General features: G+C 44.0%; 1 pseudogene; it reads right to left on the bottom strand.

The window, feature by feature from the left end:
* LOC140458727 (sialic acid-binding Ig-like lectin 13) overlaps positions 1–25,982 on the bottom strand; it is a 51,882-nt pseudogene extending 25,900 nt beyond the window's left edge.
* Between the last annotated feature and the right edge of the window lie 665 nt (positions 25,983–26,647).

Here is a 26,647-nt window from a genome sequence, read left to right as displayed (position 1 = left end):
TCTGTGGTGGACATCATATGTTACAAGATAAGTATTTCAAAAACTCTTATCAGCTGGAAACTTATTTTATTCTTTGAGAAGAGATCCTTGGCCTATGAGTGTATTTGATTCCCCGCTTGGATTTTAAAAATAACATCACCTCTGCAGAGCTGTATGGTGTTTGACATGTGATAGAAGCAGGAGGAAGCCATTTGGCCCATCTAGCCTGCTCTGCTATTCAGTAAGATCATGGCTAATCCATCCATCATCTCAGCTCCACCTTCCTGCATGACCCCCATAACCCTTCATTCCACTACCATGCAAAAACCCATCCAAGTGTGTCTTGACAATATTTAACGAAGCTGCCTCTACTGCTTCCTTGGGGAGAGAATTCCATGGATTCACTACTCTCCGGGAAAAACAAATCCTCCTCATCCCTGTCCTAAATCTACTCCTTCTGATCTTGGGACCATGTCCCCGAGTCCTAGTCTCGCCCACCAATGGAAACAACTAGTCTGCCTCTATCCTATCTATCCCTTTCATAATTTTATATGTTTCTTTAAGATTCCATCTCATTCTTCTAAATCCTAGTGAATACGGTCCCAAGCAGCTCAGTATCTCCTCATAGTCTCCTCATCTCTTGAATCAACTTGGTGAACCTCCTCTGCATCACCCTCCAAAGCCAGTATATGCTTCCTCAGGTAAGGAGACAGGACTATACACAATACTCCAGGTGTGGCCTCACCAATACCTTGTACAATCGCAGCAGAACCTCCCTGCTCTTCAATTCAATCCCTCCAGCAATGGCAGCCAATATTCCATTCACCTTCCTGATGACCTGTTGCACCTGCAAATCAACTTTTAGCAATTCATGTACGAGCACTCCTAAGTCCCTCTACACCACAGCATGCTGCAATCTTTCACCATTTAAATAATACTCTGACCTACTATGTTTACTTTCAAAGTGGATAACTTCACATTTACCAACATTTACCATCTGCCAGACTCTTGCTCACTCACTTAACCTATCTGAATTTCTCTGCAGAGCCTCCCCATCCTCTGCACAGTTTGCCTTTCCTTTCAATTTAATGTCCTCAGCAAACTTGGATACATTACACTCTGTATCCTCTTCCAAATCATGTATATATATATATCATGAACAGTTGCAGGGACAGCACTGAACCCTACCACCTCCTGCTCACCACTGATCTCTGACCAGAGAAACACCCACTTATTCTGACTCTCTGTTTTCTATTGGTTAACCAGTCCTCTAATCATGTTAGTACATTCCCGCGATTCCATTCAGCTTATAGATGAGTCTTTTTTGCAGCACCTTATCGAATGCCTTCTGCAAATCCAAGTATAGAGTATCTACCTGGTCCCCTCCATCCACCGTGCTTCTCACATCCTCAAAGAACTCCAGTAGGTTTGTCAAACACGATCTTCCCTTCCTGAATCCATGCTGCGTTTGCCTGATGGAATCTTTTCCAACCAGATATCTCACTATTTCTTTCATTTCCATTCAAATTAATGGGAGATTGTTTAACTCTGGAACGTACCTCATGTGGGAACAATTTTTCCCACTTTTTTTTCACAATACAGCCTGATTATAATAAACAGGCTATTTTTCTGTCTATTGTAGAAACCTGGTGAAATTTACAAAAGTTCTGGCTAATGGTGTGATAGGGTAGCAATACGATGATTGGATCAAACTGTACAGTTTGTGGAGTAGAGTGGTAATCGAAATATCCCAACACAGGGTATCCAAATCATGAAATTAGCAAACCACACACAGGATTGTGTCGTTTTCAACTGAGTGTTGGATGTGAACTAGTGAGTAATTATAATATATCACTGACCTGAAACATAGAGCTGGGTTACAGGATAGTAGCTGTATTTATGCATTCCCTCAAATTCTACTCTGAACAAATAAGCTCCTGCATCTTCCTGTCTGATGTTGTTTATAATCAGGGAGCAGTCTCCATCGTTCAGGTCTCCAGACAGCCAGGTCCGATGTCGGAAATGTGGCAACTCTTTGCTGTGATCCCAGGAGTGAAAGGCTATCGGTGCTGTGACCGGTTTCTCGTTATTAAACCAGATTCCAACCCGCGTTTGGTTTACCAGCTTTGAAGGATAAATGTAATGACATGGAATCCGTGCACAGGAACCTTCCTGTGCTGTCACGTTATGTGGAGTGTCGATTTGCCACTCCAGCATCAGTCCAGCTGAGGAGAGAAATATCAATATTGAGGACCAGGTAGGCTGTCCGTCTACTGGACTGAATGGACAAACATGCTCAGATCAGGTTTCAATATCAAGCAGAGTCAAGCTGCAGAAAATCACAGGAGCTGAGAGACCCCACCATTTCGAAAGGGGACGAACGTTGGGGAGCTCTGAGAGAGGACGTCACCTCAGTTATCCATGTGGGATTAACACTAACTCACAATCATTTATACAAAATGAATAGAATATAGAACAGGCCCTTCGGCCCTTGAAGTTGTGCCAATCCTTTATCCTACTCTATCATCAGACTAACCCACATACCTTTCATTGTACTATCCTCCATGTGCCTGCCCAAGAGTTGTTTAAATGTCCCTCATGTGTCTGACTCTACTACCACTGGTGGCAGTGCATTCCACACCCTCACCCTCTCTGTATAAAGAACCTACCTCTGACATCTCCCCTAAACATTCCTCCAATCACCTTAAAATTATGCTCCCTTGTGATAGCCATTCCCGCCTTTGGAAAAAGTCTCTGACTATCCACTCTATCTATGTCTCTCAACATCTTGTACACCTCTATCAAGTCACCTCTCATTCTTCTTTGCTCCAATGAGGAAAGCCCTAGCTCCCTCAACCTTTCTTTATAAGAAATGCTGTCCAATCAAGGCAGCATCCTGGGAAATCTCTTCTGCACCCTCTCTAAAGCTTCCACATCCTTCCTATAATGAAACAGCCAGAACTGAACACAATATTCCAAGTGTGGTCTAACCACGGCTCTATGGAGCTGCAGCATAACCTCATGGCTCTTAAACTCAATCTCCCTGCTAATGAAAGCCAATACACCATATGCCTTTTCAATAGCCCTGCGTAGCAACTTCGAGGAACATGTACCCCAAGATCCCGTTGTTCCTCCACACTGCCATGAATCCTGCCTTTAATCCTGTATTCTGTATTCAAATTCAACCTTCCAAAATGAATCACTTCACTCTTTTCCAGGTTGAACTCTGCCATTTATCAGCTCAGTTCTGTCACTGTCCCGTTGTAACCTCCAACAGCCCTCCACACTCTCCACCACTCCACCGACCTTCGTGTCATCGGCAAACTTACTAACTCACCCTTCCACTTCCTCATCCAAGTCATTTATAAAAGTCACAAAGAGCAGGGGCCCCAGAACAGCACATATCCCTGTGGAACACCCACTGGTCACTGAGCTCCAGGCGGAATACTTTCCATCTACCGCCACCCTCTGTCTTCTATGGGCTATCCAATTCTGTATTACATCGAACATTACAGCTCAATACAGGAAAACATGAAGGCTGAAACTGACATAGTAAGGAAGATGTTTATATATGAGTGAGAGAGAGAAAACACTCTTTTGTAAATTACATTCACTGACTGAAGGGTTCAAGAGACAGAGAGGGAGAGAGACAGTGAGACAGAGAGAGAGACAGAGGGAGAGAGAGAGCAAGGGATAGACAGAGAGGGAGAGAGAGAGAGAGAGAGAGAGAGACAGAGGGAGAGAGAGAGAAAGGGAGAGACAGAGGGAGAGAGAGAGACAGAGGGAGAGAGAGAGAGGGAGAGACAGTGAGAGAGAGAGAGAGAGAGAGAGAAAGGGAGAAACAGAGAGAGAGATACAGAGAGAGAGAGACAGAGAGAGAAAGACAGACATACAGAGAGAGAGAAAGGGAGAGACAGAGAGGGAGAGACAGAGAGAGAGAGAGAGGGACAGTGAGAGAGAGAGACAGACAGAGAGAGAGAGAAAGGGAGAAACAGAGAGAGAGAGACAGAGAGAGAGAGACAGAGGGAGAGAGACAGAGGGAGAGAGAGATACAGAGAGAGAAAGGGAGAGAGAGAGAGGGAGAGACAGAGAGAGATACAGAGAGAGAGAGAGACAGAGAGACAGACTGACAGAGAGAGAGAAAGGGAGATACAGAGAGAGAGAGAGAGAGAGAGAGAGAGGCAAAGAGAGATCAGAGAGACAGAGAGACACAGAGAGAGAAAAAGGAGGGAAGCTGGTGGAAAGATTAACCTTTTATGGTCTGGGTTGAATGAACACTGGCTTTTCATGGATTGAATGTTTGTGCGTGGTTCTCTGGAGCTCGAGATCTGGGAATGTTATGAACTTAATTTGCATCCTGGGGATCTAAGATGATTTTTGTAGAAAAAGCCATTTGAACTGGCTTGCTCAGGGTTTCTCACTTTGATGTGTGTGTAACTCGATTAGTCAGACCTGTCATTGAGTTTCTCTTCCTCGGCAAACTTTTGCCATTTTATTGTTGCTTATCTGACTAAGGACGTGTGACGTTTTTGTAATTTTAATACCAAATTCTGAATAAGACAGCTTGTTTGCAGCAATAAGGAGTGTAGCCTAAGAGAGCTTGTAGGGGTAAGAGCTGGCACCACTACTCTACTCATAGTTTTAGACCCTTCACACAAGCCTGCCTTGTAGGTATCTATATTATGGTGTAACATTGATGCCATTAGTAAATAAAGGTAATAATTTAAACTCAACTGTCTGTAAGAGTTTTATATTCCAGACTGCCACAGAGTATGATCTCCGGGACGAACCAAGACAGGCTTATGGGTCGATCCATTAGGGATTCCCTGAGCCATCTCGAATAGGTACTTTAACAACTGTGGTGTACCCCCCATTTGCCATGCATGACACGTACGGCAAAGGTTAACCACATCCTTGTGCCGTCCAGACCAGTCAGAGCCAGCCTGAGTCTTCCACACACCTGGGTGACCTCCCACTCATAGTTCATGTGCTACCCATAACCCCTTCTGTCTGGATGCTACCACTAACACAATTTGATGCACTTCCGCCCATTTCTCCTCTGCACTAAACCTGCCATGGTCCCCATTTTTGTCTTAGAATTCTGTCTTTAAGATAATAACCCTCAGGAATATTCTCTGCCTCCTTTTCCGAGTATGCTTCAATATATATATATTGTCTCATCTTTCTGTTCGCCTTTCAGGCCTAAACACCTCTGCCTGACCCTCCACCTGTTCAGGTTGTTCCTGTACCATTACATCAAACAGAGTGTCAGTGAACTAAACCTCAACTCCTTTGTCTTTCTCTTTAGTTTCTTCCTTCTGGCTGTAACTTATGACACTTACATCTGTTACTTACACAGTCTGGGAAAATTCCAGGGTATTTTTCGTTTAACTCCTCAGTTCCCTGGTCTTTCTTGGGCTTCTCCACAACAAGGGGTGTCACTCCCACTTGTATCCTGCTAAATCGTTCCCAAGAACAAACTGCATTCCTGGAACTAACACTCTGTCGATCACTCCCACTGTTACTGCCCCACTCCTGATCTGCCTCTCCAACCTGATCTTTTGTAGGGGACACTTCATTTCTGTCCATCTATCCCACAGATTACTACTTACTCTCTTGGGTAACAGGTCAGAGAGAGTGCACATATGTTCACCTCTTGCTATACGTTCATCTCTTAATATTATAGATTAATTAGACCCCGTTTCTCTCAAAATTATAACTTCTTGTCCTTCTCCCCCTGTTCTTTCAGAGTAAACTTTACGCATAGAGGTGGATTCTTTATAGAGATCGGCACTATCTCCATCCCCAGCCCCTGCCTGGGCTGTGCACTCTCCTGCAGCTCCTCGGCTCTTCTTGGGGTTTCCTGTACTACCTTTACTAATGTCACTGGCTTAACATCTTTTACCACCTCTTTTCCCACAATGCCTTTCTTTAATGACCAGCACTGTGACTTAATGTGTCTCACCTTCTGGCAGTGAAAACCCCTTTTCCCAGTGTCCTTCCTGACCCATCAACACTGTAATGTTCTATGTCCCACCCCATTACAGTGAAAACCCCTTTTCCCAGTGTCCTTCCTGACCCATCAACACTGTAATGTTCTATGTCCCACCCCATTACAGTGAAAACCCCTTTTCCCAGCATCCTTCCTGACCCACCAGCACTGTAATGCCCTGTGTCCCACCCCATTACAGTGAAAACCCCTTTTCCCAGCATCCTTCCTGACCCACCAGCACTGTAATGCCCTGTGTCCCACCCCATTATAGTGAAAACCCCTTTTCCCAGTGTCCTTCCTGACCCATCAACACTGTAATGTTCTATGTCCCACCCCATTACAGTGAAAACCCCTTTTCCCAGCGTCCTTCCTGACCCACCAGCACTGTAATGTTCTGTGTCCCACCCCATTACAGTGAAAACCCCTTTTCCCAGCGTCCTTCCTGACCCACCAACACTGTAATGTTCTGTGTCCCACCCCATTACAGTGAAAACCCCTTTTCCCAGCGTCCTTCCTGACCCACCAGCACTGTAATGTTCTGTGTCCCACCCCATTACAGTGAAAACCCCTTTTACCAGCGTCCTTCCTGACCCACCAGCACTGTAATGTTCTATGTCCCACCCCATTACAGTGAAAACAGCTGAGGTCTTTCACCTCTGTTTCACCCTCTTGGGTTTCTTTTTTTAACCTGTGGTAAGCTTTTCCCTGTGTACTCTACTCTTTGTTTTGTAGTATAGGATCTCCCCTTCTCCCAATTTCTATCCCTCACAGGATGTAATTCCTGACGGAAGCTAAATTTTGCCTTACACACTAATGTATATTCATCTGCCATTTGTGCTGCTCTGATCACTTCCTGAACTTTCTGTTCATCCACACAAATTCTTACCATCGCACCCATCTATCAAAATGACTATGTGTACTTCTTTCGATCTCAACATGAGTCTGACCTGGTTCCTTCTTTATGTTTCTTAATCACAATCTATACGTTTCTGGTACCAATTCATAAGCACTCAAAATAATCTGTCTGACCTCGTCATAATCTCTTGATCCCTCATCTGACAGCGCGGCAAATACCTCACGAGCTCTGCCTACCAGCTTAGTCTGAACTAGCATTACCTACAAGTTGTCTGACTACTCCAGCTGCCCAGCTGATTTTTCAAATGAAATAAAGAAGGATTCAACATCTTTCTCATCAAGATGTTTGACATATTTGTATACATCACTACCTTCTCTCGTCATCTCTATCCTGTTTACTTTCCTGACTAATTCGCAACTTCAGAGGTTCAAATTCTCTCTCCCTTTCTCCTCTCTCTTTTGCTTTCTTCTTTCTTTGCTCAGCTGAGAACTTTCTCTCTTTTTTTCTCATCTTTCTTTCTCTCTTTGTCTCTGTTTTTGTCTCTCTCTCTCTCTTTCATCTAACATCACTCTTCTCTCCATTTATTTATCTTCTAACTCCATTTGCCTCACTTGTAATTTAAGTTTGTCTAACTCTCCTGCACTTGCCTGTTTCTCTGACACACCTAAGTACTTGACCAACTCCATTACACTTTCAGCTTTCCTCTTGTCCCTTGTTAGACCCAATTCTCATTCCAAAAGTATGGCCTTCCACTTGTATTTCTAAACATTCTTGGCAACCTTGGGAAACATCTTCAAACCCCAGAATCTCTTTTGCAATGTTAAGAGCTATTTTCCTCATTTTTAATTTAACCAAACACAAGTAACCAAAATTATATAAATTGTCTCGCCTCCGTTTTATTTAAAGATTTAGGCCACTAATCGACAAGTGTTTAAATCTGCTGGGATCTTTCATACCTCAGACTGTTCAAATCTTTCTAAATCTCAGACTGGATCTGTCCAAATCCCAGACCCAAGCCCCCAAATTGTTATGACACGGAGATGAACACCTCTGTTAGTTAAACCAAACACCCAGAAAAGATCACCTCCCCTCGTAATCTGTTAAAATGTGAGTGACAGAGAACTCCCAAATTCCACTATTTGAAGAAAATAATATCAATTTATTCTTCAAATTGAACATTAAATAACTATTTACAACTCTTAGCCCCCTGTTCTCTTAACTGCTTACAATCTGCCTCCAGCTCTAGAACAATATGCTGTTCCAATAAAACACTTATGAAAATCACATCAACTTAATTTCAAAACCACACAGCCGCTGTCTTTCTTCTTCTAGCTGAAGATTTCCCTGAGTCATCATCTTTCTTTTTACTGTGAATATGTTTCATATGAAAAGGTACCTTTTGATAGAGAGTGTTTCCTAGTTTGGATGTGTTGATGGCAGTTGCTCAGTCCGACTTTTAAAACGTCTGCATTTTTGCATTCCCAACATTGGACTGTCCCATTGATTTGATGTTGGCAAAACAATAAATTTAAACTCGATTAGGTTTTAGTATCCTGAGGCATAATTTAAACTGATTGGTTACATTTGAATTGTTGTCAAAACAGCAACCAATTCAGGTATCCATTTCACAGCCAAATGTTACATAGTTTCAATTTCCCAGTACACTCTGAGACTGCCATCTAGTCATATGACAGGTGCTTGTCAGCTCTCAGTTCAGAACAGTATTCACTCTCTCTTAAAGGTCCAGTACATGCTTTCAACTTCATAACAGTATCCAGATAGACTTATTTCCCTGTATCCCAAACCTCCTTACTTTCTGAACAAAGCTGCTATGGGGAACCATATCAAAATCTATGTATACAAAATCCATCCACTGCTCTATCTTCATCAATGTGTTTTCTCACATTCTCAAAGAATTAAGTAAATCTTGTGAACATGTCCTGCCCCTCATAAAGCCATGCTGACTATCTCTAATCAAAATATGGTTTTCCAAGAAATTGTAAATCCTGTCTCTCAGAATCCTCTCCAATAATTTGCCCAACACAGATGTAAGACTGACTGGTTTTTAATTCCCAGAATTATCCCTACTCCCTTTCTTGAACCATGAATAACTTTTGCCATCCTCCAATCATCTGGCACTACTCCAGTGGACAGTGAGGACGCAAAGATCATTGCAAAAGGCACAGCAATCTCTTCCCTCACTTTCTGTAGCATCCTTGGCTATATCCTGTCTGGCCCAGGGGACTTATCTATTCTTACATTTTTCAAAATTTTCAGCACGTCTCCCTTCTTAACATTAACCTGTTCGAGAGTATCAGTCTGTTTCACACTGTCCTCACAAATGTCAAGGTCCCTCTCACTAGTGAATACTGAAACAAAGTGTTCATTAAGGACCTGCCCTTCCTCCTCCCACTCCAGGCACAAGTTCCCAACACTATCCCTGATCAGCCCTACCCTCACTCTGGCCATCCTCTTGTTCTCCCCTTAAGTGTAGAACACCTTGGGGTTTTCCTTAATCCTACCCTTCCAGCTTTCCTAAATCCATTCTTCAGTTTCTCTTGGCCACCTTGTAACCCTCTAGAGCCCCATCTGATCCTTCCCTCAATCTAATGTAAGTTCCCTTCTTCCTCTTGACTAGATGTTCCACATCCCTTGTCATCCAAGGTCCCTTCACCCGACCATCCCTTCCTTGCCTCAGTGGGACAAACCTGTCCAGCACTCTCAGCAAGTGTTCCCTAAACAGCCTTCACATTTCTGTTGCGCATTTCTTTGAGAACATCTGTTCCCAATTTAGGTGCCCCAGCTTCTGCCTAATGGCATCATAAAACATCCTCCTCCAATTAAATACTTTCCCATACTGTCTGCTCCTATCCTTCTCCATGACTCTAGTGAGGATTAGGGTATTGTGATCACTATCACCAAAATGCTCTCCCACCAAGAAATCTGACATGTGGCCTGGTTTATTGCCAAGCACCAAATCCAAAATGGCCTCCCCTTCTAGTCAGCTGATCGATGTATCGAGTCAGGAATCCTTTCTGGACACACCTGCTCCATCCAAACTATTTGAGCTAAGGAGGTTCCAATCAATATTTGTGAAGTTGAAGTTACCCACGACAACAACCTACACCTTTCCAAAATTCCCCTTCCAATCTGCTCCTCCGTGTCTCTGTTGCTATTGGGGGGGGCCTGTAGAAAACTCCCAATAAAGTGACTGCTCCTTTCCTGTTTCTGACTTCCAACCAGACTGACTCTGTAGACAAACTCTCCTCGCCGACCTCCCTTCCTGCAGCTGTGATACTATCCCTGATGAGTAAGGCCACTCCCCCGCCTCTTTTTTCCTCTCTCCCTTATACCTTTTGAATCATCTAAACCCTGTAATATCCAATAACCATTCCTGCCCCTGTGATAGCCAAGCCTCTGTAATGGCCACAACGTCAAGTACTGATCCATTTCATCATCCAAGTTCATCATCCTTTTTCCTGACACTTCTTGCATTAAAACAGACACACTTCAGCCCATCTCACTGACTGCAACTTTGCCCTGTCAATTGTCTATCCTTCCTCACAGACTCTCTGCACACTCTGTTCACTAGCTACACCATCCTCCTAACCATCCTCTGGTTCGTACCCCCTTACCAAACTAGTTTAAACCCTCCCAGGAGTCTCATTCGCGACTCTCCTGTCTGTCCCTCTCACCAGTGAATCTCCTATCATGATCGCTCCCCTATTCTGCCCTCTTTCCTTCTGAGCCATAGAGCCAGGGTCAGTGTCAGAGAGCTGGCAGCCAAGGCCTACCCCTGGTAGACCTTCCCCCTCATCAGTATCCAAAACAGTCCACTTCCTGTTGGGGGGACGGCTACAGGGGATCCCTGCGCAGTCTGCCTATTCCATTTCCCTCTCCCGATGGTCACCCAGCTACCTTTATCCTGTAAATTAAGTACGATGGCCTCCCCTCAGCCTCCCGAATGATCCGAAGTTCATCCAGCTCCAGTTCCCTAATCCGGTCTGTGAGGAGCTGGGGTTCGGTGCACTTCCCGCAGGTGAAGTCGGCAGGGAGACCAGTGAATGCTCCTTAATCCCTCCACCAAGGGCAATGGCCTCTTCCTGTCTGTGCCCCTTATAATCACATGCCCCTCAACCTGTTCTCAAAGAAAAACAGCTCCATCCTGTCTAATCACTATTCATAACAAACATTTCCAGCCAGGCACCATCCTGGTAGATTTCCCCCATTGCAATCGAACCTCTCCTATGTTGTGAATACTAGGACTGCTCTGGCTTAGCCATTTTTGTTTTTACAATTCCAGCATCACTTGGCTCATAAAGCTAAGTAATCCATATCCCTTTGTCCCAACAGCCAAACCATAGCAAGCTTCCTACTTCTGTATTCACAACCCAGGAGAATTAAAACTGCTGAACACCCCTAACCTGACTTCTGAACAATCAATTCCAGACTTTGCAAATGATTAATTCCAGACACTGGTTTTGTATTTTAAACAAAAGACTTCACAATTGATCAAATATGCAATAATTTTAGCAGAGAAAAATTAAGCAATATAGTCATCTAATTAATATCTATCCTGAAAACCTGAACTGTTTTCAGCCCCCTTTTTGCAAAAAAAGACAACAGACAGACATAGTAACATGGTTCATGGATAAATATAAGAAAATAGCATAATTTTTTGAAGTTTGCATCACATTTAGTTGGGGGGGGGGTCGGGGAGGGTTAAAAAGGCATTTGGCGTACTTGCCTTCATTGCTCAGTCCTTTGAGTACAGGAGTTGGGACGTCATTTTGAGGTTGTACAGGACATTGGGTAAGGCCTCTTCTGGAATGCTGTGTCCAGTACTGGTCACCCAGTTATAGGAAGGATATTGCTGAGCCAGAGAGGGTTCAGTAGAGATTAACCAGGACGTTAGTGGGTGTGGAAGGTTTGAGTTATAAAGAAAGGCTGGATCGGCCAGGACTTCTTTCACTGGAGCGTATGAGGTTGAGAAGCGACTTTACAAAGGTTTACACAATTATTAAGTGTACAGGTGAGGTTAATGGTAGGTACTTTTCCCGTGGATGTGGGATTTCAAGATCAAGGGTCACATCTTTAAGATGAGATGAGAGAGATTTTATAAAGAGATTGGGGGGGATCCAAGATGGCGGCGACCCAGCAAGTCTGAGTCTATAGTGCTCTTCCCAAGACTTGGGTAAAGTGGGTCACCCACCCCCACCACACTCACCAAATCATTCATAATAGCTGTTAAATTTAATTAGTTGCTTAGTATGACATTTAAACAGTCTAATATTTAGTAAAAATGACCAAAGGGAAGGGAGCCCACAGCTCTCAGCAAGCAGGACCCCCTCCCCTCTCCAGCTGCAGCAGAGGCGTCCACAGCCGGCCCGGTAACAAGCCTTGTAGAAATGATCTCCAAACTGGATGCGAAGATCGACACTTTTATTGAAGAATCCCGAAATCAATGGGACTCACTCTCAGCCGCGCTGCAGAAGCACGACTGAGACATTAAAGAAATCGAGCGCCGAGTCGGAGGGGCGGAGTTAAAGGCCGCGACCTCCGAAACTACAGCGCAATCGGCCGTGGATCGGGTCCGGACTCTCGATCAGCGCATCCGGACCTTAGAGAATCATATTGAAGACCTCGATAATCGAGGTCGTAGAAAAAATATTCGTTTGCTGGGCCTTCCCGAACGGGAAGAGGAAGGCCAGCTTACAGCGTTTCTCGAGCGGTGGCTGCCACAGCTTTTAAATCTGGAAGCTGGATCAGGCCAGGTAAGGGTAGAATGGGCCGACCGGGTCACAATACACGGGCCCGGCTCGAACCAGTGCCCACACCCAGTCCTGTTCCGGCTGCAGAGCTATAGGGAGAGGCAGATACTCCTAGAAGCTTCTAGAAATCTTGGAAAAGACCCCCAAGCCATGATCTATAAAGGATCCAAGATCATGTTATTCCAGGACTTTTCTCCAGTTCTGGTCCAAAAGAGGAAGGCATTCGACGAGGCGAAGAAGTGTTTAAGGGACTTAAATATTCAGTACTCCTTACACCACTCAGCGATGCTACGCTTTAACCATGAAGGATCCGTGTATAGCTTCGGATTGCCAGAAAAGGCTAAGGAATTCTTGGACTCTCTTAGATAAATTGTAAGAGATAATGGATGTTGGTTTGCCTTTCCCCTCGCTTTGGTTTATATCCCCCCCTTTCTTTTCTTACCTTACTGTTTAATATAATCATGGGGGTGTGGAGAGAGGGATTTGATTTCCCCCCTCCCCCCCCTTGGGGTTGTTTCTTTTATTATTTTATGCATATATGTGGGTATGTATATATGTGTGTGTATATGTATGTATGTATATGTATATATATATGTGTATATGTATATGTATATATACGCTGGGGGTTTTGGTTAGTGTTGGTGGGGGGTGGTGGTTACCTTATTCTATTTTACCTCTGTCTTTAGGAGCGGGGTTGTTTCTCCCTTGTTATTTTGTATTATTATGTTTAATTATTATTTGTTGAGGTTGTAATTTTATAGTTATATGTTTATATATGGTATTAACATTACCAAATATATCCAGGTGTTGGTATGGGCGGGGGTAGGGTGCTCACTGTTAACTCTAACTTTGTATTATATCTGAATTCTCCTCATTTTATTGAGGAGCGCATCGGTTGGGAGAGGATATGATGGACTTTTGGAGAGGAAGTGATACCCCTGGGAACAAGGGGGAAAATCTCCACTTAGATACGTTTTATATTGTTTTTATTTAGAAATAGTTTTTTTTATTATACTGTTGTGAGTGTATTAGAGAGCCTTTATTTTTGTAAATTTTATATGCTCTATGCTCGGGATGTTCTGGATAGGGTTTCCCCTCGCGAGGGGTCTCGGATTTGCCCGGACGATTATGGTTGGTCAGTCGGTTAAGTGGTGCACCTGGAATGTCAAATTCTCCAGTCAAAAGGAAGAAAATATCATCAAATCTTAAGAAAGAAAGAGTTGATATAGCTCTCCTACAGGAGACACACCTATTGGATAAAGAACACTTGAAATTACGACAGGGTGGATTTGATCAGGCCTTTTTTTCTTCTTTTAGCTCAAAAAGCAGGCGAGTTGTTATTCTTGTTCGGAAGAATTTCCCTTTCAAAATCCTAAATCAGATAAAAGATGAATCTGGACGATATATTTTGATTAAAGCCCTCATAAATGGAGAGGAATATGGGATTTTAAATTTGTACTGCCCCCCTGCACACCCCTTTAAATTTATAATGGAAGCCTTTTCAAAATTGATGGCTTTTGGTGCCCATCATACAATTATAGGGGGAGACTTTAATTGTATTATAGATCTGGAAATAGATAGGATTCCCAAGAGTACTGCAGGAGTATCTCCAAGATCTAGACAATTGGTGGATCTGAACAAAGAATTAGGATTAGTTGATGTATGGAGATGTCTTCATCCACAGGGCAGAGATTTTTCTTTCTACTCTAATCCACATAAATGCCATACCAGAATTGATATGTTTTTTGCTCCCTCGATTTTCTTAAATTCCATATCATCCTGTAAAATGGGTAGTATAGCAATTTCCGACCATGCTGCTGTATATATGGAAACCAAGGCGAGGAACAATGGGACATCCCCTCAGCATTGGCGTATGGACCCCTTCCTAATGAAAGGTAGTAAATTTGTAAAGTACTTCTCTCAAGAATTTAAAACTTTTTTAGAAATTAATTCAGGTACGGCTCGCAACCCATCAATGATGTGGGGGACTGTCAAAGCTTACACGCGAGGTTTGATCATCTCCTACTCAGCGACCCAGAAAAAATTGAAGGGAGAACAACAGCGTCTACTCGAAGCTCGCTTAAAAGCAGCTGAAACTGCATACGCTGATAGACCTTCTATTATTAAATTGCAAAGGATTACGGCCCTTAGGACAGCTCGAAACACTACGCTTACTCAAACGGCTAAGAGGGCAATATTATTTGCAAAACAAAGGTTATATGAATTTGGCGACAAACCGGGCAGATACTTAGCATTTCTTGCAAAAAAAAAGGCCCCTCAAACTATCACATCTATCAAGGAAAGTACGGGTATTTTGACTCATGATCATAAAAAGATTAATGCGATCTTTAGAGAATTTTATTCTGAGTTATATAAATTGTAGGATTGTGAAGATAGGTCTAGGGGGATGCAATCATTTTTTAAAAATTTGACCTTTCCGGGCCTAACTCCGGAACAGGTATCGGTCTTAAATGGTCCCCTGACAGTCCAAGAAATACTTGACGCAATCAGGCAACTTCAGAGCGGTAAGGCACCTGGCCCAGATGGTTTTCAAGCTGAATTCTATAAAGAATTTACAGAAATATTCGCTGGTCCACTTATGGACATGTATAACTATGCATATAGTCAGGGCTGTCTCCCGCCTTCGCTGAAAGAGGCAAATATCTCTCTTATCCTTAAAAAAGGAAAGGATCCAGAAGATTGTACATCATACAGACCAATATCCTTGCTAAATGTAGATTTTAAAATCCTCTCTAAAACGTTCGCACTGATACTAGAAAGGGTACTGCCACATATCATAAAGGAGGATCAGACGGGGTTTATTAAGGGCCGTAGATCATCCAATAATATTAGAAGGGTTTTGAATATGATTCAAGCCTGTCATCAGGGAAAGATACCAGGAGTAGTAGTCTCATTAGACGTGGAAAAGGCATTTGATAGGGTTGAATGGTCATATTTGTTTTACACATTGGAAAGGTTTGGCGTTGGACAGGTGTTTACCAAATGGGTCTGAACATTGTATAGTGATCCCAAAGCAGTTGTGGTTACCAATGGATTAGGTTCGGGTAGCTTCAGTGTGGGTAGGGGCTGCCGTCAGGGATGTCCTCTCTCGCCATTGTTATTTACGCTAATAATTGAACCACTAGCAGAAGCTATACGGGCTGATCCTAATATAACGGCCCCGAGGATTGGTACAGGTAAACATAAAATTACCCTTTATGCAGATGATGTTCTTCTATTCCTCAGTAATCCTCTGATGTCTGTACCTCGCTTAATCCAAGTTATTAATACATTTAGCACATTCTCAGGCTATAAAATTAATTTCTCAAAATCGGAGGCTATGTCAATGGGTGGCCTTGCTATGACACCCCACTTAGTGGACGGATCCCATTTTCCCTTTCGTTGGTCCCTGGAGGGCTTCTTATATTTAGGCATTTTTATTACCCCAGTATTTGGTCAGTTATACAAGGCTAACTTTGTGCATTTACTGGAGAGGATAAGGCAGGACCTCCAGCGATGGGGAGACCTTCCAATTTCCTGGCTGGGTAGAATAGCATTAATTAAAATGAATGTCCTGTCCCGTCTCCTATACCCTATAAGAATGCTTCCGGTGATGCTACCGTGGCTGGCACTACGTAAATTATATAGCTGGCTGGGTTCCTTTATCTGGAATCATAGACGGCCCCTCATTAAGCTGAAGAAGCTACAGCTTCCACAGACAAGGGGAGGATTGGACTTCCCAGATTTTAGGAAATATCAGTTAAGTTCCCTATTAAGTTACATAGCTGATTGGGTCTTGTCTGATCCACAATCAATCTGGCTGGACATCGAGGCTTCTCAAGTAAAATACCCACTTATTAACCTTTTATTTTCAGACAAGAGGAAAATCATTACATTCTGTAAAAACCCTATAATACTAAACACAATTAAAGCTTGGAATATAATGCAGCAAAATGAGGGCAACTCACATAAAACATCCCCATGTGCCGATAGTGGGAGCATGGGGATTCCAACTGGGGTTTACAGATGTCACTTTTAAACTCTGGAGATCCAGGGGTATCTCATATCTAGGGGACCTATTTAAAGAAGGGGTCCTGATGTCTTTTGAACAGCTGCGTAAGAAATTCGGATTAACTAATAGAGACCTCTTTCGATACTTCCAAATTCGAGACTATATACAGAAGTAGACTACGTTATTAGATAGTCTTTATAAATCAGATAGAGAATGTAGTGTCCTAAGACCAGTGGGGGTATCTTCCGTCAGTACTATTTATCATTTACTACATGATGAAGTATCGGGAGATATGGATAATCTGCTTAAAACATGGGATCAGGATTTGGGACTAGAAATCTCTATAGAAACATGGAATGATATTTGGGAAAACGCTGGAAGAATTACTATCTGTAACAGAACCCAGGCTATCCAGCTGAAGATACTTCATAGGGCCCATATAGCACTGGTTCGATTGGCAAAATTTAAGGCAGGAGCATCTCCAATGTGTCCCAAATGTAAAATAGAGGTGGGCACTCTTGTACATTGCCTATGGACCTGTCATAAGATCCGTAGATATTGGACTAAAGTAGCAAGTACCCTGACAGAAATTTTAGGAACAGAAATTAAAGTGAACCCTGTATCTCTCCTTTTGGGCTTTTCGAACTTTCCCTCCCTGGACATGCACAGGAAGAGACTATTTTCTATTCTCTCTTTCTGTGCAAGGAAAAATATTTTGGTAAACTGGGTGGCTGAGGGCCCCCCTGGACTTTCAAACTGGCACAGATTAATTATGGAATGTATTCCCCTTGACTTCCTTACAAATATGGTGCACCGAAAGACTGAATTATTTTATAAAATATGGCAGCCCTTCTTGAATTATATAAATACAGATATTTCGGCTATCCTAACAAGGGCTTTTATTTAATTGAGATTACGAACCTGGCTGGTCCGGGGCCCCTTAGGAGAGGAACCCTGCACGAATATGGGTTTTATTACATTTGATGTTAACACATTCCGAGCATGTAAGAGACTTAAATATACATTCTGGTTAGTTGTAGGTTAGATTAGTAGACAGTTGAGTTTTTTTTTCTTTTTCGGTTTTTTTTGTTAAATTTTGGCTATTGTATATTTGATTTAATTGTATATCAATGTTTGTATTTGAGAGTTTTGTTTATTTTTGTAAACTTGCAAAAATGTTAAATTTCTAATAGAAATATCTTAAAAAAAAGAGATTGGAGTGTTTTTTTTTACAAAGAGGTGATTTACTTGTGGAATGAACTTCCTGAGGAAGTGGTGGATGTGGCTGCAGTTACAATGTTTAAAAGACACTTAGGTAAGTTTATGAATAGGGAAAGTTTAGTGGGATATGGGTCAGGAGCAGGCAGGTCGGACTATGTTTGGCATGGACTGATTGAACCGAAGGCTGGATTAGTGGTGCTGGAAGAGCACAGCAGTTCAGGCAGCATCCAACAAGCAGCGAAATCGATGTTTCGGGCAAAAGCCCTTCATCAGGAATAAAGGCAGTGAGCCTGAAGGGTGGAGAGATAAGCTAGAGGAGGGTGGGAGTGGGGAGAAAGTAGCATAGAGTACAATGGGTGAGTGGGGGAGGGGATGAAGGTGATAGGTCAGGGAGGAGAGGGTGGAGTGGATAGGTGGAAAAGGAGATAGGCAGGTCAGACAAGTCCGGACCAGTCAAGGAGACAGTGCTGAACTGGAAGTTTGAAACTAGGATGAGGTGGGGAAAGGGGAACTGAGGAAGCTGTTGAAGTCCACATTGATGCCCTGGGGTTGAAGTGTTCCGAGGTGGAAGATGAGGCGTTCTTCCTCCAGGCGTCTGGTGGTGAGGGAGCGGCGGTGAAGGAGGCCCAGTACCTCCATGTCCTCGGCAGAGTGGGAGGGGGAGTTGAAATGTTGGGCCATGGCGCGGTTTGGTTGATTGGTGCGGATGTCTTGGGAGATGTTTCCTAAAGCGCTCTGCTAGGAGGCGCCCAGTCTCCCCAATGTAGAGGAGACCGCATCGGGAGCAACGGATATAATAAATGATATTAGTGGATGTGCAGGTGAAACTTTGATGGATGTGAAAGGCTCCTTTAGGGCCTTGGATAGAGGTGAGGAAGGAGGTGTGGGCACAGGTTTTACAGTTCCTGCGGTGGCAGGGGAAAGTGCCAGAATGGGAGGGTGGGTCGTAGGGGGGTGTGGACCTGACCAGGTAGTCACGGAGGGAACGGTCTTTGCGGAAGGCGGAAAGGGGTGGGGAGGGAAATATATCCCTGATGGTGGGGTCTTTTTGGAGGTGGCGGAAATGTCGGCGGATGATTTGGTTTATGCGAAGGTTTGTAGGGTGGAAGGTGAGCACCAGGGGCGTTCTGTCCTTGTTACGGTTGGAGGGGTGGGGTCTGAGGGCGGAGGTGCAGGATGTGGATGAGATGCGTTGGAGGGCATCTTTAACCATGTGGGAAGGGAAATTATGGTCTCTAAAGAAGGAGGCCATCTGGTGTGTTCTATAGTGGAACTGGTCCTCCTGGGAGCAGATACGGTGGAGGCGGAGGAATTGGGAATACGGGATGGCATTTTTGCAAGAGATAGGGTGGGAAGAGGTGTAATTCAGGTAGCTGTGGGAGTCGGTGGGTTTGTAAAAAATGTCAGTGTCAAGTCGGTTGTCACTAATGGAGATGGAGAGGTCCAGGAAGGGGAGCGAGGTGTCAGAGATGGTCCAGGTAAATTTAAGGTGAGGGTGGAATGTGTTGGTGAAGTTGATGAATTGCTCAACCTCCTCGCGGGAGCACGAGGTGGCGCCAATGCAGTCATCAATGTAGCGGAGGAAGAGGTGGGGAGTGGTGCCGGTGTAATTACGGAAGATCAACTGTTCTACTTAGCCAACAAAGAGACAGGCATAGCTGGGGCCCATACGTGTGCCCATGGCTACGCCTTTGGTCTGGAGGAAGTGGGAGGATTCAAAGGAGAAATTGTTAAGGGTGAGGACCAGTTCGGCCAAACAAATGAGAGTGTCGGTGGAAGGGTACTGTTGGGGACGTCTGGAGAGGAAAAAACGGAGGGCTTGGAGGCCCTGGTCATGGCGGATGGACATGGAGGTCCTGGGCCTCCTTCACCGCCACTCCCTCACCACCAGACGCCTGGAGGAAGAACGCCTCATCTTCCGCCTCGGAACACTTCAACCCCAGGGCATCAATGTGGACTTCAACAGCTTCCTCAGTTCCCCTTCCCCCACCTCATCCTAGTTTCAAACTTCCAGGTCAGCACTGTCTCCTTGACTTGTCCGGACTTGTCCGACCTCCTATCTCCTTTTCCACCTATCCTCTCCACCCTTCCCTCCCTGACCTATCACCTTCATCTCCTCCCCCACTCACCCATTGTACTCTATGCTACTCTCTCCCCACCCCCACCCTCCTCTAGCTTATCTCTCCACCCTTCAGGCTCAATGCCCTTATTCCTGATGAAGGGCTTTTGCCTGAAACGTTGATTTCGCTGCTCGTTGGATGCTGCCTGAACTGCTGTGCTCTTCCAGCACCACTAATCCAGAATTTGGTTGCCAGCATCTGCAGTTATTGTTTTTACCTGATTGAACCGAAGGGTCTGTTTCCAAGCTGTATTGTCTCTATGACTCTATAACTGACTGGATTACTTAAATAATTTTCATAATTCATTGTTTCACAGCTATAAACGTGGACTCCTTTGTCACTTTTCTGAAAATGTTTAACAGGAACACCTTTTGATTCACTTAGGTAAAAGTGACAATACTCAGCTTCCTACACTTTGTGCTTTTGGAAGCGGGTGCAGACGATGAGGCAGAGAGCTTTCAGATCTTCTTATTGTGTCATCAGCGGCAACCTTATCTCACCACAAAACACACAGCTCAAGGATCGGTGCTGGCTCCTCTACTTTTTATCATTTACATAAATGATTTGGATGTGCGCATAAGAAATACAGTTAGTCAGTTTTCAGATGACACCAAAATTGGAGGTGTAGTGGACAGAGAAGAGGGTTACCTCAGATTACAACAGGATCTTGACCAGATGGGCCAATGGACAGAGAAGTGGCAGATGGAGTTTAATCCAGATAAATGAGAGGTGATGCATTTTGGGAAAGCAAATCTTAGCAGGACTTATACACTTCATGGTAAGGTCCTAGAGAGTGTTGCTGAACAAAGAGACAGGTTTATAGCTCCTTGAAAGTGGAGTCGCAGGTAGATAGGATAGTGAAGGTGGTGTTTGGTATGCTTTCCTTTATTGGTCAGAGTATTGAGTACAGGAGTTGGGAGGTCAGGTTGCAGCTGTACAGGACATTGGTTAGGCCACTGTTGGAATGTTGTGTGCAATTCTGGTCTCCTTCCTATCGGAAAGATGTTGCAAAACTTGAAAGGGATCAGAAAAGGTTTACAAGGATGTTGCCAGGGTTGGAGGATCTGAGCTACAGGGAGAGGCTGAACAGGCTGGGGCTGTTTTCCCTGGAGCGTCAGAGGCTGAAGGGTGACAAAATCATGAGGGACATGGATAGGGTAAATAGACAAGGTCTTTTCCCTGGGATGGGGGAGTCCAGAACTAGAGGGCATAGATTTAGGGTGAGAGGGGAAAGATATAAAAGAGACCTAAGAGGCAACTCTTTCACACAGAGGATGTTGTGTGTATGCAATGAGCTGCCAGAGGATGTGGTGGAGGCTGGTACAATTGCCACATTTAAGAGGCATTTGGATGGGTATATGAATAGGAAGGGTTTGGAGGGATATGGGCCGGGCGCTGGCAGGTGGGACTAGATTGGGTTGGGATATCTGGTCGGCATGGACGGGTTGGACCGAAGGGTCTGTTTCCATGCTGTACATTTCTATGTCTCTATGACTCTATCTGGTCAGTATGAACAGGTTGGGTCGAATGGTCTGTTTCTGTGCTGTACATCTCTATGTCTCTATGACTTACCCCCAGCTCTTTCAAAGTCATTCTCATCTCAGAACACCCAGTTTACAGCTCCAAACCAAAACTGACAACAGAATAAAAGCAGAAGTAACGAAAAAAAACAGCATTGGTCCAAAAACGTCTTGACTGCTTTACCCACCGACTCTGTTACCTTAAGGGATCAGTGTACATGCACTCGAAGATCCCTTAGACTTTCCCAGTGTGCTATTATTCATCATGTATTTCTTTGCTTTGTTTGTTCCATGCAAATGCATCCCCTCACATTTGTCTGGAGTGAACTCCATTGGACACTGATCAGCCCATCTGACGCATATGTCAAAACCCTCCTGTTGTCCTCACAAGTTTCAATCCTACCAATACAAGCGTTGCAAAATTACTGACCAACCCTCCAACATTCATCCTTTATAGTTACCGTGAACAGCGAGACCCCTGTAGAGTCTCACAGATCTCCAGCTGAGAAAACACCCCCTCAACCATCATCCTCCGCTTCCTGACACTCAGCTGACTGAGAATCCAGTTTGCTGAGATTCATGACATCACATGGATTCGGAGCTTTGCTGCCAGTCCCCCATACTTGACCTTATCAAAAGGTTGACTGAAGTCTAAGAAGATAACCTCAAAACCCTCGCCCCGACCCTCACATCTGGTGACCTCTTCGAAAAAATGCAACCAAATTTGTCATCATGGCCCCCGCCCCGCTTAACAATCTCTTTTGGATCCTCATTGTCTACAGGATTAGTTCAGATCCAAACCCAATATTGTTGATTCCACTGGAGACCGACTTGTCCCTAGGCTCAGCACTGACCCTGCCGCAGCAGTCACTCTGAAACTCTCAAGCAAAGAGCCTCTAGGCTGAGCTCTGCATGCACTGACAGGAAAGATAAATATGGAACTGAATGTTTGACACCTTTCCCACTAACTGCCTTGCAGTCCGTCTCTCTGTTAGGTATCTTTGTACCCTTATTGAGGTTTCGAGCACACTGAGAATGGACAGGAAGTGTCTATTCTAGGAACTGCTGTGTGGAGTTCATCGCAGTTCTGACAAAAACCACAAAAGACAGAAACTACAGAAAATTGTAATCGGACGCGTAGCTTCGGAGTAAACGTTGTTCCCCAGTTTTTATCATGGCTTAATCCCACAACTAGATCATTGTTCACTTATCGCCATTGGTTACCAAAGCTTCAACTTTATGATAATCAACTTTATGATCATTTATTTCCCATCCCTTCATCTCCCTTCTCCACTCCCTACCTCTGTAACCTCCTCTAGCTTGGCACTGTACACTGTAAGATCTCTGTGCTCCTCTGCTGTCAGACTGGGAGTTGGTGTATACCAGTGAGCACAGGGTGATGGGTGAAGTGGACTTGGTGTCAGTTTGAACTTTGGCTCACAATTCCCAATCAGAGCTTGATAATCTTTGACAAAGGCTATCAAATGTAAATCTGTCTGAGCGAATGATCTCATTACCTTGCAGAAGGAACAGCAGGAGGCAAGACTTCCCGATCATTGTCTGTCCCCAGATACTGCATCAGCTGCTCCCTCTTGAACTCTGAAAGGGAAAAAATTAACGAGACCTCATATCTTGTCGCACAGATCCCGAGAGGTCAGAACAACGTCTGTACAATGTCCTCACAGACTAATTTGATTCTCTGAGGAATGATAGGTGCTCTGCAGAAGGTTCGGAGGCTTCAATAAATTAAATCAATGAAGAATTTGGACAAGTTCAGAATTTTCACCTCCTCAATAAATTAAATCAATGAAGAATTTGGACTAGTTTGGAACTTTCACCTCGTCGGGATGTTCCAAAGCTCCTGGCCCCACATACCCCTCCTGTCTTGATCTAGAAAGAATATCTATATCACTGAATCTAACCTTACAGCCAGACCTCAACAACAAGTAGCAGCCTTCCAAAAGCATCAATTATTGGAATCTATGTTTACAACATCAGAAAAGGATTATGTTGATCTTGTCATTATGGTACTTACCCTAGAGCTGTCCAACTGTTCGCCTGAGAAGTAATTGCCAATATACTCTGCCTGCACTGAATGGCCTCCTCCTCTGCGACCGCCCCTCTGTATTTTTACAAAAATTGTCAATTAAGGTGAGATCAGAAAGTCAATTAAGTGAGGAAGTGGCAGTTTGCCCAGAATTTCTAACAAGCTGTTAACCCTTTGTGTGGCCCTGATATTGTCTCTGTGCAGAGCTGGACAGCATTTAACCTGCTTTGAGAGGGGCTGAGTGAAGCTTCTCCTGTTCCTCACTCAGTGATTCTTATCCCCTTGTCTCCATCATCGATATCACCTGTACATAAGCTGAGGGCCCAGTAACGGTCATAGAACATAGAACATTACAGCGCAGTACAGGCCCTTCGGCCCTCGATGTTGCGCTGCCCTGTCATACTAATCTGAAGCCCATCTAACCTACACTATTCCATGTACGTCCATATGCCTGTCCAATGACAATTTAAATGCACTTAAACTTGCGAATCTACTACCGTTGCAGGCAAAGCATTCCATACCCTTACTACTCTCTGAGTAAAGAAACTACCTCTGACATCTGTCTTATACCTATCTCCCCTCACTTTAAAGTTGGTCCATGTAGTCTCTCACTTATCTTTTGTGTAGAACACCTATTATCTATCAACTTCACAAATGCTTTCTGGAAACTAAAGTACAGCACATCCATTATCCACAGCACTCATTAATGCTTCAGAAAGCTGCAATAATTTGGTTAAATGTGATCTGCCTTTCACAAAACTACACACGCTCTTCTGGATTATTTTCTTTTTGTCTAAACACCCTTTTCATTGATTTGTTCGAACAGCTTCACCATGACAGAAAGCTTGAGTTTCCTAATAACAAGTGTTTTCTGTTTTTGCTCTCCTTCCCTTGAATAGATGGGTTATATTTGCTACTTTCTAACCTGGTGGAATCTTCCCAGGACCTAATAGATTTGGTAAAACTAACAACAATCCATCAACTAGGTCTTTCACCATCTCCATGAACACCCTGGGATGGAGTCCACCAGACACTAGGGACCTATCATCCCACAGCTCCACCAGCTTAATCAGTAACACTTACCTCCTCATTGAATGTACTTTCATAAAGTTCCTCTATCTCTTCCATCTCCTGACGTACATTTGTTGGGGCAGAATGACCAAATAAGTCACTCTATCTCCAAACTCAAAGAGTTTACTGAATTTGCAGGAGTGGGAACAAACCTCTGGGAGTCAGAATCTTCTTCAATCAACAAAGAAAAATCATAATCTTTTATACATTTTATTTCAGCCAAACACTGGCAACTACAGACCAATTGTTTTATTAATTAATTAAATACACAGCCAGTCCAATTCATCATGTGACTGGATGGTCAATGACGGGCAGCGTTATGGCCAACCCTAGGCCTTCCATGATCTCATGGTGTTTCCCAGAAGCCTCATCTCTATCCTTGGGCCTTTCACAATGCACCGTACGCAATCACACTCCAATCTCGCTGAGTCCTGGACCTGTAACTCAAACCTCCATAGAAGCAATGTGAGAGGGCCTTTGTTTACTGTCTAAGGGTGAATGTCCTAACATATTCAGTGGAATCTCTTTAATATTGATGGTATTTTAAAAGTTTACATGTAGTTGTGTATGTTCAAAATCTGTAACTATGATGATCTGGGAAGCTGAACAAAAGTAAGTCTATTTGTGAAGATCTATTTGAAATCAGCTAGGTAACAGAATTCTTCAATTAGCGTATTCAATGGTACCTTTATCCACATGTCTCTGTAGAGTGCGCACCCAGCAATGTGATTACTTCTTTTTCTTTTTTAAGTTGTTAAGATATGGTTTTGTTTGTGGAGCCTTTTAAAATGCTTCCCACTGTAATTGATGCCTTAACCAATATGGTGATAATTCTCCTTTGTTTACTGCCTTCCATTTCACTTGAAGACCCTACATCCTGGAATTAGATTAGATTAGATTCCCTACAGTGTGGAAACAGGCCCTTCGGCCCAACAAATCCACACCAACCTTCCGAACAGCAACTCACCCAGACCCATTCCACTACATTCACCCCTGACTAATGCACCGAACACTACGGGCAATTTAGCATGGCCAATTCACCTGACCTGCACATCTTTGGACTGTGGGAGGAAACCGGAGCACCCGGAGGAAACCCACGCAGACACGGGGAGAATGTGCAAACTCCACACAGTCAGTCGCCTGAGGTGGGAATTGAACCGGGTTCCCAGGCGCTGTGAGGCAGCAGTGCTAACCATTGAGCCATTGTTGGAATATTGAGCTGTCAATCTCTCAACCATGCCCCATATTTTCATTGTACCCCCACAGCTCATCTTCCTTTGGGTTCTTTGCGTCAATCTCCCTTGTGCCTTAACTGGTCATTACTTCCTATACCTTCCTGACCCACTTGCTGTCTTTTCTTGTTCTGGTTGTGTTTCTCCCCCTGCTGAACCATCCCTCAGGATCACAACCACAGAGTTTGTTCAAATCTTCCCTGACGGCACGAACAAACTTCCCTACAAGGATGCGTGCGCTGGTTCAATTCCAACTCAGATGCAACTTGTACAGTCCCTACCACCCCCAATGTCTCAGAGATTTACAAGGATCTTGCCAGGATTGGTGGGTTTGAGCGACAGGGAGAGGTGAGATAGGCTGGGGCTATTTTCCCTGGAGAGTCAGAGGCTAAGAGGCGACTGTTTCAGAAGTTTATAAAATCAAGAGGGGCATGGATAGGATGAATAGCTGTCATCTTTTCCACATGGTAGGTGAGTCCAAAACTAGAGGGCAAAGGTTTCAGTGACAGAGGAAAGACTTAAAAGGGACCTAAGGGGCAACTTTTTCATGCAGAGGGCGGTACGTGTATGGAATGAGCTGCCAGAGGAAGTGGTGGAGGTACTTAAAAGGCATCTGGATGGGTAAGTGAATTGGTTTTAGAAGGATATGGACCAAATGCTCATATTAATTCGTAGATTAATTTACGATATCATGAATGAGTTAGATCGGAGATTCTGTTTCCATGCTGTACAACGGTAGGGCTCTAAACCTAAAGACCTCCCTCCTCCACCATCTCTTCCATCCATCTGGATGAACCTCCTATTGCTGTACTCATCGGCAGGTCGC

Source organism: Chiloscyllium punctatum, chromosome 34, assembly GCF_047496795.1.
Source record: "Chiloscyllium punctatum isolate Juve2018m chromosome 34, sChiPun1.3, whole genome shotgun sequence".
Classification (NCBI taxonomy): domain Eukaryota; kingdom Metazoa; phylum Chordata; class Chondrichthyes; order Orectolobiformes; family Hemiscylliidae; genus Chiloscyllium; species Chiloscyllium punctatum.
The sequence above is the reverse complement of the archived record's forward strand: the minus strand, read 5'-3'. Positions and strand labels throughout refer to the sequence as shown.